We start from the raw sequence: 7127 nt of genomic DNA on the forward strand, positions 1-7127 counted from the left end.
TCATAAACTTTTATCACTGGTTGGGAGGCCCACTATGAACTTGAATGACATAGAGGCACAGAGGTGAATCGAGCCAACTGCTTGCACAACATTGGGACGTCCAGCTACAGGGGATCCTTGACCTCACACTGCCGCTCTATCATGGTACAAAGCAATAGTTCATGGAATGGGGGTCTATCCTCTACAATTCTGCTTGTGTCCCACATGTACTGATAGCCAGAAAATAGTGTGAAGACTAGTGATGAGCGAATAGTGAGATATTCGAATATTCGATATTCGTACGAATATCCCGCGAATATGCGATCCCATTAAAGTCTATGGGAACAAGTATTCGACTAGTGAAAAACATCTATTTGACCATTTGGAGGGTAAAACCGGAAGCTGGGGGATTTGAACGCTTATCGAATATTTATCGAATATCCGTGGGATATTCGTACGAATATCGAATATTCGAATATCACACTATTCGATAGAATATCTATTCGATCGAACAGTATTCGCTCATCACTAGTGAAGACCATGTGGGCAATGCCAAGAATAGAGAACATGACAATGCCAGGCTGCTTAACACTTGTGCTACTGTGAATGGGGCGGGACAATGACATTTTAGTTGTCTTGATGGGAGACACGCCTGGAGACCCACACTGCCTGACTTTTCTTTTTTCATGGGACATCTCTTTGAATGTCAGAGCTCTGGAATCAAGGCTTTAAAAAATTAATTAATAATAATAATAATAATAATAATAATAATAATAATTATTATTATTATTATTATTATTATTGTTATTATTATTATTATGTGCTACCATGGCCTGCAAGACTTGTCTGCCATGAAGACATCTAAAATGTCATTGGTCATCAATTGTAAAGGGAGAACACTTCTTTTAAAAAATTATTATTATTTTAGTCATTAAATGGGTTGTCCAGCGAAAATCTTTTTCTTTCAAATCAACTGGTGTCAGAAAGTTATATAGATTTTTAATTTACTTCTATTAAAAAAATCTCAAGCCTTCCCATACTACTTAGCTGCTGTATGTCCTGCAGAAAATGTTGTTTTATTTTCAGTCTGACACAGTGCTCTCTGCTGACATCTCTGGACGAGACAGGAACTGTCCAGAGCAGGAGAGGTTTTCTATGGGGATTCATAGAAAACCGAGAGAGAGTTTCTGTCTCGGCCAGAGATGTCAGCAGAGAGCGCTGTGTCAGACTGGAAATAAAGCAACATTTGCTGTAGGGCATTCAGCAGCTGATAAGTATGGGAAGGCTTGAGATTTTTAATAGAAGTAAATTACAAATTTATGTAACTTTCTGACACCAGTTGATTTGAATGAAAAAGATTTTTGCTGGACAACCCCTTTAAGAGGTATCATAGCTGCAAGGCATTCTTTCATTGAGAATTAGAAGAATTTGAGGTTGTAGTACCTGCAGAGCATGCTGCAGGGGGCAGTGTTGCTCCACCACCGCTGGATCTACAACACATGTTTCCAATTCAGTGGAAGGTAAGTGAAATAAAACAGACTGGTTGTTTGTATGACTTTTGCTATGGAGACGTTTTCATCTAACACTGCTGTACATATCATTAGTCGGAGAAAAGTAAATCTCAGTTGTATTTAATCCAGAATATCCTGTCTGGAGAGGCACCGAGCTCTGCTTAATAGATTGGTTACATAAATCCATTCTCACAGAATACATGTTCTGTAACTCAGCACTGGATGTATTCTATATCTGGCCAGTATGTGGCACTATATGAGCACTGTTTGGTGCTTTGTGCTGTCTGACCCCAATATTGGCATAATATGAAAATATGTTGTTATTATTGCATTCATGTTACAACCATCGGGTATTATCAGGACACTGTATGTGTTATTTGGGCACCATTTGCAATCGGCAGGCATTGTATGGTGTTACCTGGGCACTGGGCAGCCTCCTCTAACCGTGTGTGCAATGTTACTAGGGCTGAGGAAGAAATATATCATGTATAACATATTACTAAGGTGTGAAGAACTTCTGCAGTAAAAGTGAGGGGTGAGGGAGAAGGGAAAGAAGGAAGGAAGGAGAGAAAAAAAGATAAAAGAAAGATAGATAGAAAGAAAGAAGGAAAATAATAAAAAAGAAAGGAAAAAAGAAAGAAAGAAAAAAAGAAAGAAAGGAAGATGAGGAAGGAAGGAAGGAAGAGAGAGAGAGAGAGAGAAAGGAAGGAAGGAAGGAAGACGAGGAAGGAAGGAAAGAAGAAAGAAAGAGAGAGAGGAAGAAAGGAAGGAAGGAAAGAAGGCAGGCAGGAAGGAAAAGGTGAAGAAAAAAAGAAAGAAAGGAAAAAAGAAAGAAAGAAAGAAAGAAAGAAAGAAAAAGGAAGGAAGGAAGGGGGAGAGAGAAAGAAAGAAAGAAAAAGAGAGAAAGAAAGAAAGGGCGGAAGGAAGACGAGGGAGGGAGGAAGGAAAGAAGGAAGGAAGGTAAAGGTGAAGAAAAAAAGAAAGGAAGGAAGACGAGGATGGAAGGAAAGCAGGAAGGAAAAGGTGATGGAAAAAAGAAAGGAAGGAAGACGAGGAAGGAAGGAAAGAAGGAGAGAAAAAATAAAAAGCTAAAAGAAACAAGAAAGATAGAAAGAAGGAAAATAAGGAAGGAAGGAAAAAAGGGTAAGGAAGATGAGAAGTAACAAAAGGGGAGAGAAGGAAAGTGAGAAAAAAATAGAAAGATAAAAGAAAGAAGGAAGGAAGGAAGGAAGGAAGGAAGGAAGGAAGGAAGGAAGGGAGGAAGGAAGGGAAAGACGGAAAGAAAATAATAAGAGAGAAAGAAAGAAAAAAAGAAAGAAAGGTAGGTCAAGGTGCAGGAGGGAAGGAAGTAGGAAAAAGGAAGCAGGGAAGAAAGAAGGAAATAAAGACAAAGAAAGAAAAAGACAAAAGAAGAGTAAGAGGAAGGAATGGAAAAGTTGGTTTAGTGAAAATGAAAAGAAAGAGAAAAAAAAGAAAGGCAGGGGAAATAGTTTCTTTGGTTTGGTGTTATTATAACCCGGTCCCCTCTCTGACTATAATATCATCTTTCCTGCAGCCTTCCTGTTTTCCTTCTTTCCCACAGGCCACTACTTTTCCCTTTTGAATAATTTCGCTTTTCTTTGGATATTGAACAGCAGAAGACGGAGATGTCGCCCCATTGTCTGCCCTGGAGACTGAATAGTTCAGATTTTTATAAACATTTATCATCACATAAAGCACTCTATACATAGAATAAATATAGTTTTGGTAATATTATATTCTGATGATACTTTCCCTATAAATCTTTATAGTTACTGCCTCTGGGGTCGCATAATCCCTTTCAGTAAACCTGATGAATAACATCCAGGCAACAGGAGTGAAAACAACCAGCAACAATCAGTACACTAGTGCCGGCTGTTGTCTGGTTGTTATTCATAGTTTTTGCCGATTCAGGGGACATAGTGACTACTCTCCTGCTATAAGTGTCTCACCTGGGTGGATGACTCATGAATACTCTTAGTAGTCTTATTACTCCAACACTCATCATAGTGGGGAAGCATCATTTCCAAAAAGTCATCATTCATATACCAAATCTCTTGTTTTGGTCTCTCTAGCATTCCATACTCAATATAGAGAGACTGAAACTGTGTTATTACCTTAGAACTAGTACATCACAGTGAAACCAGGTGCAGATACCAGACACAGCCCATGGACATGCAGGTTTTTTTTTTTTTTTTTTTTTATAAACAGACCCTTTAAATTGTAAGTGTCTAAAAATTAAAGGGGTTATCTGGGCTTAGAAAAACAGTACCACCCTTGTTCTCAGTCTGAGTGTGTTTTTGAAGCTCAGTTCCATTACAGGGGTCCTCTGGGCAATAATATTTTTCATATATTGCTAGGGTTGCATAGAAAATAATAAACACTATATTCTCACACACCTTACTCCCCCGAGTCTTTCTGTCTTTGGGTCCCCTGCTGAACGTCTGGCCGCAAGTTACAAGACAGACTCATCTCAGGAATGAGAGGCGCCTCAGACAATTACTGGCCGCGGCAAAGCTGGCCCTGCTGGTGTCAGTCATTTAACCATTTAAATGTTGTGACCAATAGTAAATGACAGGTGCCATACCTGTCAGGTGTCCAAAGGGCAGCCACGCCCTCTGGGGGCTGATGGGACACTTCTGCAGCCGTATGTATTTACGCACCTTCTACTAAAAGAGTCTGCCCCATGTACACCAAATTGGGGGGGAGGGGGTAATAATGGGGTGAGATTACTGGGGGCTTCTACCTAAAGGGAGGATCATGTACCTACTGGAGTTACATAAGCAGATAATTCCCACCACCATTAGGTAGATGCCCTCATTAGGTAGATCCCCCCCCATAAGTTTAATGTCCCTAGTAGTTAGATTTCCCCCCAATTAGGTAGATGTCCCCAATAGGTCAATGACCTCCCATTGGGTTGATACCCCCAGTTGGTAGATTACCCAATTAGCCAGATTCCCTCAGTAGGTAGGTAGCCTTCCTAAATTAGGTAGTTGCCTCCAGTAAGGTAATAGTTCCTTGCAATATGTAGATACCCCCCAATAGGTAGATAATCTCCCTCAATAGAGTAAATGTACCCAGTAGGTAGATTAGTTACCTCCGGTTCAGTCAAACATTGTAGTGACAGGAACACTTTAAAGCCCCAAAACCCAGTTACATTGGCCTTACAAATTATACAAGGCGGATGTGTCTGTCTCCAATATGGTAGCCCACAGAAATAAAAAATGTGTGCTTAAAGTGAATCTACCATCAGTACATTTGCTGTAAGTGCTTCACACGGATAGAACGGTGGCCGCTTTATTCCCAGGTACTGGTCTGGGCTGAAGCACTGGAGGCGTGACGGCCCGCCCCCCCCCCCCGCCCCTCTATGACACAACTCCATTAGAATCAATGGGAACGCGATCATACACATCAGCAATACATACATATGCGTGCATGGGGTATGTGCAGCAGGAATGTGTATGTACGTTCCTGACTGTGAGAGGGGTTTAATGTGTGCGGGACTGTGGCAGAGATGATAACAGGCAGCTGCGATCCCACAGCTGCTTCTAAAAAAAACCCTTAAGCACCATGATCTATAGCGATCGCGGCGTTTAAGGTAGTCTGTCACTGAGTGATCGGAACCCTGCATTCATGCTGTGGGGGTCCCGATCGCTTGTACCAATGGGTGGGGTAAGCCACTTACCGCCGTCCTGTCGGATCGACCATCTGTGCATAGAGTCTGCTCTCAGGCAGGCTCTATGCATAGATCCCCGATGCTATGGCATAACATAGATCAGTATATGCAATCTATTGATTGCATGTTATAAAGTGAATAAAAGTGTTTAAAAAAAGTGTAATAAAAAAGTTTTTAAAAGTAATAAAAAAAACCCCTATAAACCACCCAATAAAAGTTTAATATACCCCCTTGCCCTTTATAAAGATAAAAATATATTTTAAAAAATAATAAAATAAACATATATATATATCATAGCGTGCAAAATTGTCTAACCTATTAAAATATAATATTATTGTTCCTGCACGGTGAGCGGCGTAAACAAAAAAAACAAACAAACATCAGGACTGCTGATTTTTAAAAAATGATATATCAGAAACAAATTTAGATAAAGCAATCAAAATTTTGTGTTACACCAGTATGATATTAATAAAATCTAGAGATCATGGCGCAAAGCCCTGTAGGTGGAAAAATAAAAGCGCTACGGCTCTTAGAAGGCGGGGAGGAACATGGCATTAATTTGACCCGGACATCCGGGCATCAAAGGGCTCAGTCTTGAAGGGGTTAAAAAGAAGGGTTAAATAAATATATAGATAAGTAAAAAGCTAGAAGTAGCTAGACAGACAGATAAAATAGTGTTCACATTATAGACTCCAGTGAAGAAACTTTTGGAAGAAGTGAGTGAGAATAAATGACTGTGCTGAGTAACTGCCGCGCCGAATTATAACGTTTCACCCAGTCATTGTCTGTTCTGTCATTGTCCGCTTTCCAAAAATGTTAGTTTTGCAGTAAAATATAGGCTTGTGCTCTATATAAATATAGTGTGAGTAAGTTCTGATACAAAGTCTGCTGGAAATGTCAGGAATTACGGATCAAGAAAAGGGAAAGTGTGAGTGTTTATGTCGCCTTTCTGACCTGTACGTGTGAGTGAAACGACTTCTATGTTAAAGACGCGTTACCTATAAATACGTCTGCCAGTCTTCCTATATTGCCTTATTTTTAGACACGTCCAACAACATAGACTACTAGAAGGAAACCAGCCAAGAGTCTACGGGAAAGGATAGAGTAGGGGAAGAGAGGAAAAAGAGCAGAGATTCAGGCGTCCCTGTGTGGAGGATTTGGCTATGGCAGAAATCAGAGACTGACACTTGGATTTTTTTCATCCTTTTTTTTTTTTTGCAAAAAAACGGATAAAAAAATGATGAAAAAAAAAATGGATGCAACTGTGTGCATCCGTTTTGATCCGTTTTTTCCATTGACTTCCATTATTTAAAAAAAAACGGATCTTTTTTTTTTAGCGTACACAAAAACGTGGTCGACCTCATTTTTGCGTCCGTTAAAAAAAACTGACCCATTTTTTTTATAATGGAAGTCAACGGAAAGACCGATGCACACAATTTGCAAAAAATGATTGCAAAAACATAGTGTGAACCCAGCCTTAAAGTGACACTGTCACCTTCTTTTTGCATTCTGACATCTCTACACAGGTGTAAAGGGTAAATTTAGCGTTTTTCATACCTTATTTTATATCATACGTCATGGTGCTTGTTCAAGTAAAAAGTTATCTTTAATCAGCTGCAGATTGTGTTAAGTGGGCGGGGCCTCGTGAGATTAGCGCCCCTTAGCCCCGCCCACAACACCACAGTTGGCCCCGCCCCCTCGACGGCCATTGGAATAGGCTAGCCGAAAAGTCTAGACCCCACCCCCTTTACGTCAGCCAACCAATCGGCGTCAAGGGGGGCAACGGTGGGCGGGGCTAAGTGTCGCTAATGCCGCGATGCCACGCCCACTTAATACAATCTGCAGTTGATAAAAGGACACTTTTTACTTGAACAAGCACTATGATGCTTATAATTATGCTTAAGAATTATAATATATATACTCCTGTGATTATCATACTATGA

Source organism: Dendropsophus ebraccatus, chromosome 4, assembly GCF_027789765.1.
Source record: "Dendropsophus ebraccatus isolate aDenEbr1 chromosome 4, aDenEbr1.pat, whole genome shotgun sequence".
Classification (NCBI taxonomy): Eukaryota; Metazoa; Chordata; class Amphibia; order Anura; family Hylidae; genus Dendropsophus; species Dendropsophus ebraccatus.